At 41.6% G+C, this 13,222-nt stretch overlaps 1 pseudogene; it reads right to left on the bottom strand.

The window, feature by feature from the left end:
- Nucleotides 1-8,078: 8,078 nt before the first annotated feature.
- On the bottom strand, nucleotides 8,079-8,623 carry LOC101563846 (annotated as a pseudogene).
- Between the last annotated feature and the right edge of the window lie 4,599 nt (nucleotides 8,624-13,222).

The following is a 13,222-nucleotide window of genomic DNA, read 5'->3' as shown; positions in this document are numbered from 1 at the left end:
GAATTTCCACTTAAACTTGGGTGAAATTTATTATTATGTATTGTATATTATTCTAGGATTGTTTTGGTTACTTTTCTCTTGTTGCTGGGATGAAATACCTGACAAGGAAGAAGAAAAAAAATCAAGGAAGGAAAGGTTTATTTAGCTCATAGTTAGTGGAGGTTTCAGTCCCTATTTGTCTGGCTCCAAGGCAGAGTGGCACATAGCAGAGGGCAGTGGTTCATGGTGGTGGAAAACAGCAAAGAGCAAAGGGAGGAGCAATGGCTGCAGCAGCTAGCAAGCCTTTCTTCTTTCTTTATATTCTACTCAGACTGTCTGCCCCAGGTGGGCGTAGCATTCACACCCACAATCCCAGAACTGGATCACGAGTTAAGCACAGACTGTAGAAGTTTGCCCCATCACTGCATGAGGCTTTGCGGGGACAACTAGAGACAAATAATAATAATGATGTTATTTATTACTTTTAGCTTTTTATAGAGAAAACTGTAATCTTCTCTTGCAAGTTTTTTTTGTGGATTTTATTACATTTTTCTCATTCTTAATTTTTCTATCTTTTTCCTTTAGTTTACAAAAGTTTGTAAGTTCTATTCTTCTTGTCAAAGAAATGTTTTTAAAAAAGAAGTTCTTTTATCTTTATAATTAGGATAAATGCTTTTACCCTAATTTTCTAATTTTTAGCTTCCTATTTTATTAACTTCCATATTTATGCTTATTTTCTCCTTTTACCTACTATGTTTTGTTGTTAAGTTTAAATTATCTTAAGTGCTAAATACCTTTCATTTCTAAGTCTAAAATTTTATGGATATAATTTTAAAAAAATTATTTGGTGCAAGGTCTCACCATGCAGCTCAGACTTGTAACAATCCTCCTGTTTTCAGCCTCCTCAGCACTGGGATTATAAGCATGCACCACCACTCCTGGTCTTGGGGGCTGCCTCAGCACACCTTGGGGTGGGGCCAGTGCTGTGGTGCCCACAATCGAACCCTGGTCCCTGCTCTTGCCTAAGCAAGTGCTTAGTCCACTATGCTATCTCACCTGCCCTTTATGGATATAATTGGATTTATACTTTTTTCTTATGACTACTACATTTCCTGTGTAAGTTTGGATAGAAAATGTATTCACTGCTTTATTCTGTGACTACAGGGTGTTCAGGGTCTCACTACTAGATCGGACTCGTAGTGATCCACCTGTTTACAGCCTCCCAAGAGCTGGGATTATATGTGTGCGCCACCACACCCAGTCTGGATTACTATCTCAATGCCCCTCAGGGGTGGGGCCAGGACAGCAGGCCTGGGGATGGAAACCCTGGCCCCTGGGCCTGCTTGCAGGTGCTTTAATCCGCTGAGCTATTTGGCCGACCAGTAATGTCTTCTTTATAACTTCTATTTAGATTTTTCTATTTTATCTAATAGTCATGAAAGTTTGAATTTCTAACTTTTAAGATTTTTTTGTGATATTTTATTTTGATAATCTTTTCATTAGTCTTTTTTTCTTTTGTTGGATTTGACTGAAAAACAAGGACTTCCAACTTCTGTTAAATCTATCTTAAATATTTGAAAATAAAGTATTCTTACTGACCGAGTAAGATTGATTTTTTTTTTTTTTTTTCAGAACTGGGAATTGAACTCAGGCCCTTGTGCTTGCCAAGGAAGTGCTTATTCTACTGAGCCATCTCCCTGGCCCCAATTGATTGATTTTTTAATAGTTATTTCAGAGACATAAAATACTTGCCAGGAGTGAGGGCTCACAACTGGAGTCCTAGTACTCTAAGGCTGAGGCAGGAAGACTGCAAGTTTGAGTCTAGGGTGGGCAATTTAATGACTTGGCAAGACTCTGTCTCAAAAAATGAAAAAGGGCCGGGGATGCAGCCCTATGTGAAGGCCTTGAGTCCAATCCCTAGTGCCACAAAACAAAATGAAACAAAAACCAAAACACAAAAAACATCCCAGAAAAACAAAACTGAATAACCCCTCCCCCCAAAAAACAAAACAAAACTAATACATTTTGTTAGGTGGATTTAGATTCTAAATGCATTTACAATACAACTTTTACAGAATGCATTATTTTCTCAATGTCAATTTTTGCCTTGATCTGCTAAATATAAAAGAAGTATAATAAAATTGCATGCCATGCTCTAAATTTTATTAAGCTCTCCTTCCATATTTAGCAGATTTTTTGCTTAAATATTTAGCTGCTGTAATTGCTTCAGAGACATAGGTTTATGCCTCGTAATTGATGTCTTACAACATTCCTGTTTAATAAATTAAACCAAAATCTTATCTTGTCATTATGAGCTCCCATCTTCTAAAAAAAATTGTTGCTTTGTTCTAAACATGTTCATAGTAAACAGCAGATGGTGAATTCTCTGCCTATTCCTCATTGGATATTCTTTGATTTTTAATGGAAATTCACATTCATTTTAAATTTACTGGAGTGATTGGTATATATGATTTTCTTTTTCTTTTTTGTTTGTGTATGCTTACATGGGGGGGAAGACAAATCTTCATTACAAAATTTCCAGTAACATCTATATAGACACTCCTTCTTTCTTCTGGCAGCTGGAGTTTAATTCCGGCCTCACTGTGTACTTCAGTTGACTGGTTTATTACATGGCTTCTACAAAACAGAGTAGGGAAGGAGCACATTGGTGACCTTGGGGAAGAGCGTGGTGCACAGTTGTGGTGACAGTCACCATCATCAGTGATGCCACGTGGATGCACAAAGGCGACTTCACTTCTGTGGTATTCTTCCCTAATACTCATAATTCCATCTAAGATGATGAGTTTTCAGAAAGAATGAGAAAATTATCAGAAAAATCCAGTGTAAGAATACAAAAACTATTTTCTGTTGTTTTCACTTGTATCTGCTGGTTGCCTCAAGCTTTTCCATATTCCATTCTCTATATACCTCATGGTCCTTGTTCATTTGACTGGACTGTCAGCTTGACTGGCTCCAAAGTGAACTAGAAGTATAGGAAAGCACACGTCTGGGTGTCTGGGTGGCCCATGGAGGTGTGACCAGGGTTTGTACCTAGTCTGTGGCTCCTTCCTCTCTGGCACGTATCCTCTGCTCTGTTTCCCAGCCAATAGGAGCTAAGTGACTCTGCTGTTCTGCCCCTGAAGCCAGCAGCCATGGACTAGATCCTCAAAAACTACAAACAAACTGAACTTCCCCTTCCTCAAATGGTACAGGTTAGGTATTATGTACCGGTGATGAGACAGCTGCTGGATACATTTGCTTACCCTTAATTGACACTTAATTCACTTTTGCTCATTAATAATCCAGCACATCGTTTCTTACAATATTTGAAAAAATATTTCAACTGTTTTCTCTACTGAGTTGCCCATTTGCCTCTTCAACATGTCTAATCCCCAACTGTACTGTACTCTAATAGGATGAGAACTCTAGAGAAATTGTACATTTCCCTCTTTTACCTCAACTGCTGAGTTTTGCTATTTATAGGCTTTTAAATTTTATTATTCCAGACAATCATCTTGTAGTGTATGCTTCTCATCTCAGGAGAACTTTTCAAATAATAGAGCTCACAGTTTAAGTTCATTGCTGTCCATTTAGATTTCTTTATTCCTATGCTATTATGCAGCTCCTTGCTTACAGCTTACCCTTTTCTCCCCCTCAGAGTACTTGCTCTGGTCCACCATTGTTTTCTTAGCGTTCCCTTTAGATTGAAAAAAATGGTGACTACACTGAAGGTGCACCCAGAGCACGGTGCTTGTAGAGCACATGTTAGAGCCCTGGGTTTGATCTGCAGCACCACAAAGTAGTGCAATTCAAGACATTAATTTTAAATTTAATGCTTCCAACATCTTTACTGGGATACAGTTTACATAAGGTACACAGTTGTGTGAGTTTCAGAACATTCAGTCTGTAATGATTACCACAATATAATTGTAGAACATTCTCACCACCCCAAAAGCAATGCCATACCCATTGGCAGCCACTCTCTGTCCCTATTCCTTCTAATCTCACCAGAGTCCAGCCACCACTAATACTGCATTAGGTGCTTTGTTCACTTCTGGGACAAAATACTCAGCACCCCCACTTTAAGGAGGGGAGGTTAATTTTATCTCACTTCATTACAAAATTCTAAGTAACATATATGGCTTTCTTTTGGCAGGTGGAGCTCAAAATTCCAGCCTCACTTTCTACTTCAGAGTTGGCTGGGTCAGTACCCGGCTCGAGGAGAACAGAGGAGGGAAAAAGCACGTTGGTGACCTTAGAGAGGAGCATGGCACACGGTTGGGATGGCAGTCTCTGCTCCTGCTTGGTACAAGGTAGAAAGGAAGGGCATGGCAGAGGAAAGTTGTGCAACCCATGGCTTCCAGGAAGCAGGGGCAGAGGAGCGGAGCCAGGGATGAGAATTCACCCTTCCAGGCCACCCTCCCACTGGCCCACCTCTGACCAGGCCTCCCCTCTTCATGTGTGTTTGGCTGGAAACTCATTGAGGGGTGAATCCACGGAGGAGCATAGTGCCCACACTATCACTTTCCAAATACAGGAGATTTCTCAGAGACATTTCAGATCTGATCTCTATCAAATGTAGTCACAGCTTGTGCCAGTTTGCTTATTCTGGGCATTTTATGCAACAGAACCGTGCAATATGTGGTTCCTTCTGGCTAGTTTCTTTCATTTAGCATAATAGTTTCCAGGTACATCTGTATTGTACAACAGGCACAGGCTACTCCCAGTCCATGACCGCATGCATCCCTGGACAGCTGGTCCTGTAGCCCCACACAGTGGTAAATTTAACACTGTCATGTGATTTTTACCAATATATTTCATCACTGCCTTGTGTGATGCTGAGTGTGGACTTCCCAGTTGACAGTGACAGCGTTAGGGTTGGCAGTTCTTCCCCAGCCATACACCATCAGTGGGACTGAAACCCCAGTGCATCAGACATCACAGGCTCTGGGTGACCCAGGGGGAAAAGACACAGACTGCGGATAATTTGTGTATCAACCTACTGACCTGGTGTGTGCGTAGGAAGATAGATGTTTATTGTTATTAAGCAGATGTGTAAGATTTTGATTTGATTATTAATCTGGGGCTTGTGTCACTCTACAAAATAATTTAGTAAGTTAAATAAAAGAGTAAGTTTTGTTACCTTTGTGCCCTAACTCTATGTGGCCCAAGACAATTTCTCTTCACTTGGTGAGGCCCAGACAAATGAAAAGGTTGGACACCCAATGTAGAATGGTTGATCCTTCAGTCTCTTTGTTACCCCTCAATGCTCAGAGCTTTCTTTTTTTTTTTTTTGGTGATCAGACAATTTTATTTATTTATTTTTTATGTATTTAGTACAAGGTCTATAGGGTCTCACTACATAGATTGGACTTGTAGTGATTCTCCTGTTTTCAGCCTCCCAAGTGCTAGGCTTACAGGCCTGTGCCACCATGCCCAGTGTCAATATTTTTTATTTATTTAAAATTTCCATAATTTAAAATTTCCATAATTTTATTGAGAGACAAATAGCAATGAGACATTTTCAAACCAAACTGGTAGGACAGTAACAATAATTAACACATTGCATACTCTCTTCCTAGTGGTTATTTGCTGTACAAGATGCAGACACAATATCCTATTTACAAACACTATTACAACAAATCCTTCTATTCATTAAGAGAGTTTAACTATATATCTATCCTAACCATTTTGAATACACAGATACAAAATGGACATTCATCTGTATCCCCTTTTTTGTTTAGTTCTTTCATTTGAATATTATAGGTGTGTTAACTCAGCAAAATATTCTAAAAGAATCCAGTGGTCCATAATAGTATTGGGTCTTCCGCTTCACTGACAGTGTCAGAAATTGTTGACAAGAGTCCTCTACAGCTGAACATAACAGCATGGCTTTACTTCTTATGCTTCATTTTTATACTTTCCTGCTGGATGGTTAAGACTAAGATAAAGCAAGACCTATGCAAAGAGAGTTGTAGCTTTTGGATCTGATAAGGGCAGTCAAATCCCCTCAGGATTTATCCTGAGATCCTATACCTCAGCTTGTAGATCCTTTGTCAGTGTGAGCCATGTGGATGAGTCACGGCCATTGCTTGGCCAATGTGCTCTCTGTGAAAGCCTGAGCAAATGTTTTCTCTCCATGTGGCTCTCCTTAGGCACACTCTACATCATCGATCACTTTCCTCTTTGGCCCCATAATCTTCTTGATCAGAAAATTTGGGACACTACCGAGTTACATGATGTTACAGTACAGGTTCTCATATGTCCTGAGTCTTAATTGACTTTGGAAGGCTAGGGCCAAAATGTTGGCTTTCCTTGCAGCCCTCCTTTTTCTCTAATTGTGGTCTGCAAACTTAGGTTGTTAACCCTCCGGAAGAAGAGCAGCTTATTGTTATTACCATACAACCTAGGCTGTTAAGCTTAACCTCACTATCTGTCTGAATATCAAACATCTTAGGCATAACATGGAGCAGGTATTTTTCATCAAGTATTGATATGTTGAAATTTAAGTCCCTACAGAATATGATAAAAACATTTAAAGAATTAAAATATATTTTAAAAATAGGCATAAAGAATTATATAATTCTTATGTTTTCACGTAAGTCCAGAAATCTAACCATATACAGCCTTGAAGCAGGACAGAGCTTTCACACTGAGCTACGTTCACAACCATTTCTTTCTTTATTTTGTTTTTTTTTCTTATTTTTATATATTTTGAGACAGGCTCTCTTTAAATGGCTAAGTTGCCCAAACTGGCTTTAAATTGGGACCCTTATGCCTCAGCCTTCGGGAGTGCTGGGATTCCAGTTGTGCACTGCTACATGTAACTTCAATCCTTTGGGTTTTTTTTTTTAAATTGTTAAATCACAGATAGCCACATTGTGTTTACCTGCTCATCAGTTAACAGACATTCACATTATCTCTATTTTTCTACTATTACAAATAATGTTGCCATGAATATTCATGCCAAAGATTTTTATTTTTATTTTTAGGGCAGGGTCTACAGGGTGTTCAGGGTCTCACTACTAGATTGGACTCCTAGTGATCCGCCTGTTTACAGCCTTCCAAGAGCTGAGGTTACAGGTGCGTGCCACCACACCCAGTCTCAATTGCCTTCTCAGTGTGCACCCCGGGGTGAGGCTGGCATGGTAGGCCCAGAGATCAAACCCCTGGGCCCTGCACCTGCTTGCAGGCATTTTAATCCACTAAGATATTTGGCTGGCCCTCATGCCAAAGATTTTGGATGGACATATATTTTTCTTTTTCTTTAGTACCATAGCTAGGAATTTTTTGAGAAACTATTAAACTATTTTCCAAGGAGTTATGTAGTTTTATGTTTCTACCAGTGATGTAAGAGGGCTGCAAGTTCTTCCCTTCCTGCTAACATTTGTTATGATCTGTCTTTTGGTTACAACCATGCTAGTGAGTGTGAAATGGTATTTCATTGTGATTTTGATTTGCATTTCCTTAATGACTAATGATGGATTGGTGATGCTGAGTTCTTACTCATGTGAGCATTTGCCATCTGTTTACCTTTTTTTTTTTTTTTGAAAAGTATCTATTTAAAGACATGCATTTTTAATTTGGGTGATCTGTCATTTTAATATTGAATGGGAGTGGTTTTTTATAAAGCATTTTTGAGCTTGATATTAAGATATGTTCTGTAATTCTGGTGCTGTGGAGATTGAGGCAGGAGGAATACAGGTTCTAGACCAGCTTGGGCTATGCGCTTGATCTTAGTCAAAAGGCTGAGATGCAATTCCAGCTCAGGCTGGACAGCATGAGCTCCTCTCATAAACCATACAAAAATTTTGAGTTCAAGTCTCTTGCCAAATACATAGTTTGCAGCTGGACATGATGTCATGCTTGTCATGCCGGCACTCAGAAGGCTGAAGCAGGAGGATTACTGCAAGTTCAGGCCCAGCCTGGGCTACAGAGTGAGCTCAAGGCCAACCTGAACTGCATAGTGAAATCCTGTCTCAAAAACAAAAACAAAAACAAAAAACAACCAAACAAACAAAAAACCCCTCCAAATACATAATTTGCAAATACTCCCTCACTTTATAGGTTATCTTTTTACTTTTTTTTTTTTTTTCACGTTTTCTGGCTACATTTATTCAATGGAAAATAAAGTCCTCCAACTTTACTGCGGTGGCTGACCACGTCCACGACCAAATCCGCCTCTAAACTGGAATTCAGTGGCTGAACCGGCCCCGGCCTCAGCCTTCTTGTCGGCACCAGCGGGCACTGCGCTGCGTCTGTAGGCATCCCTGTCGGCTTCCCCGCGCGTGAGCCTCATGGGCCGCTTGCCCTCCACACCTTTGGGCCAGGGTCTGCCAGTCTCAGGCCGGCTGCGGCGAAGAGTGGCAGGCACAATCTCAGGGGGCAGGTGGAGGTAGTCACGGAGATACTGGATGCCCTCGTTCGTAAGGTACCAGTAGAAGTGTCTCCAGGCAAACTGTTCCTTCACGTAACCTCGGGACTTGAGAGACTGCATGGCTTTCATGACGTGAAGGTTGGGCACATTCTTGTCTGCCAGCTCCGGGTGCTTGGGCATGTGGACGTCTTTCTTGGCCACCATCACCCCCTCCTTGAAAAGGAGCTCATAAATGGCGATCCGGTTCTTCTTGGGCATCAACATCGCGGTGGCTGCATGGTCCGAGGTCGAGGCTGGAAAGGGCTCTTTTTACTTTCTTGATGGTGTTATTTGAAGAAAAAACATTTTGACCATTAAGTCCAGTTTGTCATTTCTCTTCAACCTGTCAAAATCTAAAGATACCTTGTCCATTATAACTGTTGTTTTTCCTTCTGGAATAGGTGCAACTCACATGTTAGTTCTGGAAAAATTCTCCAAGTCTACTATATCTTCCTTCATGATCTCTCTGTTTCTCTATCTGTGTCTGTGTCTCTCTGTCTCTGTCTCTGTCTCTGTCTCTGTCTCTGTCTCTGTCTCTTTCTCTATGTGTGTCTCTGTGTCTCTGTCTCTGTGTCTCTGTCTGTCTCTTTGTCTCTCTCTGTGTCTCTGTCTCTGTCTGTCTCTGGCTGTCTCTCTCTCTCTCTCTCTCTCTCTCTCTCTCTCTCTCTCTCTCTCTCTCAAATGCCCCTTATATTTATTTGAACATCTGGGGTTTTATTTTGGGTTTCCATGGTCACCAACCTCTGCTTTAATTTCTCCGATTTTTAGTTGACTGCCTCCACTCCTTCAGTGCTAGGGCATTGAACCTGGGACCTCATATCCACAAAGGGCTCCTTCTGCCCCAGACAACATACCCCAACCAAGGTTTCTCTTAAGACACCAGAAAATGATGTTGCTTTTGTCCTTATATGTGCTGTACTTGAGTGCTTGTAAGTACTCCTTTCTTTTTTTTCCATAATTTTATTGAGAAATAAATAGCAATGAGACAGTTTCAAATCAAATTGGTAGGAGAGTTCTAATAATTAACACTTTGCATACTGCCTTCCTAGTGGTTATTTGTTGTACAAGATGCAGACATGATATCTTATTTACAAACACTGTTAGAACAAATCCTTCTATTCATTGAATTAAGAGAATATAGCTATATATCTATCCTAAGAATTTTGAACACAGATAAAAATGGACAATCATCTGTATCCTCTTTTTTGTTTAGTTCTGTCATTTGAATATTATAGCTGTGTTAATTCTTTCTTTATATTTGAAGTCTTAGCTTCTCTCCCTTTCCCATCCCCTTCTCTCTCTTTTCCTCACTTTGATGGAGTGACAGTCTCACTCTGTTGCTGGTGCTAGCATCAAACTCACAGACTCAAGTGAGCCCTCCTGCCTCAGTCTTCCCAGTACTTGGGGCTGCACATATCCACTATCACACCTGGGAAAATTTTAGCATACATCTTCAGCAGCTCCTTTTATAAGACAGGTATTTCATTTCTTCTAACAGATGTTTCTTGCCCTGGTAGCTAGACAGAAAACATTTAGCTCTCTGTAGCCCAGTTCTGCTCAAGCCATTCGTGTGGCAGCAGCCTCACAGTGGTGGAAGGGAAGGTGGTCTTCCTTCCTGTGTGTGAGGAGAGGGTGTGGATGATGGGGGATTGCCAGGGCCCTGCAAGGGGCCTCCTTGTTCCCTGTTATTGTCATGTTCTCCCAGCTCTGGGACCAGAAGAACCTGATCCATCAGTCCCATCCTGCTTAGCCTTGTAGGGCTAGGTTACTCAGGCAACTTTCCCCAGGGTTTCAGGCTCCTACAGTGGTCACTGGCTTTCTGATCCCCCTCTGGAGCTCTCTAGCTCTGGTTTCCCATGCTCCTCTTCAGGGTATTGTGGAGGAAGTTTGCAAAGATCCCACAATATCCAAATCTTCACTTGAGTCTGCTGCTCACAAGCCTCCAAAACCATTAGAATTGGGAGAGGTGATGGGACAGGAAGTAGAGTATAAGGAGAACTGAATTCAAATCACTGTTTCCCAGAACTCTGTCATTGGTTGAACCACCTCCATTTTAATTTGATGTGCTTTAATCTGATCTGTGTCTCTGCCTCCCCAAGAAGAGTGTGGCCTCTTAGCCTGAGCTAGGGCCATGGTTGTTTATGTAGCCCCAGCTCCCGGAACACTGCATGGGGCATGATGGAGTTTCACTAACTATATTTGGAATGAGTGACTGCAAATGTGAAGCTTCAATGAATGGCTTGCTCAGGTCTCAGGAGAAGCATTTACATTTTCGCATTCAAACAGAGCCTCTGATTCTGATAATTGAGATAAAGAGGATTTTAGTGGAAGGACACTGACCGCGTAAAAGTGGAGGAAAGCATAGGGAACTAGGTTTGGAAGTGGGTGGGAAGCAGGGCATTCTTGAGAGCCAGAAATCTAGCAGTCAGGATTGGCAACACAGCAGGAGCATCCTGGTCAAAGTTATATTCCTGCATCTCCTCAAGGTCCTCCAGTCCTTTTTTTGTGTATTGCCTTCACACTGCTCATTCAAGATCAAAGTCCTAGAGAGATACTGTACAAGTTGTACCACTGTATGCAGCTGTGGCCAGAAAATAGCATGTGTGCCCAAAGTATTTTCAGGTCTCTGGCCCCTTTCTACCCACTTCTTCTTAAAGATGGAAGAGTTCTGTCACCACATCTGATGCTGGGGTAAGGAACTAGGAGGTATAGCTGTTGCCAGGTCCCAGGGAGGATTTAGTTTATGCTCTCTGTCCTTCATGGGAGTCTGGCTCAGAAGCAAAGCTCTACCTCCAAAGGCACATTCAGTTGTGAACTCATTTCTGTGGGAAGCTGAAATCCCCAGAATTGACTTTAAGGGGAGGCAGGTGAGTCCCTGGGGTCTGAGGTTCAACCTTAACTCCTGTTCTCCTCTCTTAAAAATCAGTATGGGGAGTGGCATTTGGGGCTTAGCAACCTCAGCAGGCCTGTGTGAGTTGGTGTGAAAGCCTCATCATGATAGGTAGGTTTCTAAACAATTTTCTTAGTTATTTGCTGTTATAACAAAATAACATACAGCACATGGCTCGTAAACCATAGACTCTGTCTTGCAGTCTTAGGATCTCGGGAATCCTAGATTTGTACGCTGAGGACCTACTTCTCATATATTGCCATTTTCTCATATTCACCTCACATAGGAGGCAGTGAGGGGCTTTTCTAGGACTTTTATTATAAAGGCTCTAATGCCACCCATGAGTGCTCTAATTCACAAACTAATCACTTCTGAAAAACCGTGCCTCCTTATGCTATCACAAAGGTGGCTAGCTTCAACATATGAATTTAAAGAGGGGGGTATAAAATATTCAGACCATAGCGTTTATCTTTATATGTGAATATTTATTGAGTTCTGTATCAGCCATCTTTCTGTTGCTGGTATAAAGTAGCTGATGTATTCAGCATAAAGGACACAAGGTTGGCTTTTGGCTCATGGATTAGAAGTGTCAGCCCATGCATAGTTGAGTGGCTCCAAGGCAGATTTGGTCTGGTGTAGGAAGGCTGCTCTTCTTATGAGAGCTCAGAAAGAAGGGAAAAGAGCCAGAGCCAGAGAGTGAGAGAGTGAGACCGAGTGTGACAAGGGGAGAAGGGCCAGGTATACAACATACCCTTTTGAGTTATGGCTCCATCTCCTCAGGCACATTCATCTGTGAACCCATTAATAGATGAACCCATGGATGAAGTTTGCTCTCTCCATGACTCAGTCACCTTACAAGTGCTTTACCTCTGAACATGTAGCAATTTCAGGAGATGTTTTCTTCTTAATCCCTCTTATAGTCTAGTGGGAGAAAACCACTAAAGTAAATATATATTGCAGAGTGGTATAGTACTATAGACATGGTAAGTAGAGGGTGTTGTGACAAAAACACAGTATAGGGGACTGGAGAAATAGGCCAGACTGGGTCTAAGCACCTGCCTGGCAAATGCAAGGACCTGCGTTCAATCTCTGGTACTACATGCCATGCAGGCCCCCAAACTCCAGGTGCTCCATGCCAGCTACTGAAATTGGGCAAGGTAGCATATGCTTGTAATCCCAGCACTGGGGAGGCAGACACAGGAAAATCATTATGAGTCTGAGCTGTGTAGAGAGCCTGTATCAAATAAATAAAAAAATAAAAGATTAAGAATTAAAAAAACCCCACAATATAGGTGGGGGACTAATGAAAAGCTTTTTTTGGGTAAGACACACAACTAAACCTGAGTAAGGGGCAGATATGCCTGGCAAAATGTTCATCCTCAGATATTTATTTCATGGCCTAAAGTTCTGTGGTGACTCATGGTTTTTACCTGTAAATGGTGTTTATGTGTGGGTGGAGAAGGTCATTGTGGGTGGAGAGAGGCATTGTGGGTTGAGGGGGCATTGTAGGTGGAAAGCAGAATTGTGGGTGGAGAGGGCCATTGTGGGTGGAGAGAGGCATTTTGTTGATATCATTGCAGTGATTCTCAGAATTGATACTGCAATTGAATGCACTGAGGCAGAGATGCTAAGTGCTTGTAGCATGCAAATTAATTCTGTAGAACAAAACTGGTACTGATTAGGATGCCAACAGCATCAGCAGCAGTGACACCTAAAGGTTGAGACACTGCCACAGCAGCTAACCACATCAGAAGTGGGCCTTCTACCACAACAGTTGACTCAGAAGTTTGGGGATGCAGCAGGGTCTGTTCATGCACAAAATAGAGTGGCTGCTAAGGTATCTATAACATGGAGTGGGAGAGGTGGATCTTCCAAGGAAATTAGTGGTGATGCCTGTAGAAGAGGGGGCCTACTACCCAGTGGGTGGAGCAGCAGGT

The sequence above is a fragment of the Octodon degus genome, unplaced genomic scaffold (genome assembly GCF_000260255.1).
Source record: "Octodon degus isolate 3935 unplaced genomic scaffold, OctDeg1.0 scaffold00116, whole genome shotgun sequence".
In the NCBI taxonomy this organism is placed as follows: Eukaryota; Metazoa; Chordata; class Mammalia; order Rodentia; family Octodontidae; genus Octodon; species Octodon degus.
The sequence above is the reverse complement of the archived record's forward strand: the minus strand, read 5'-3'. Positions and strand labels throughout refer to the sequence as shown.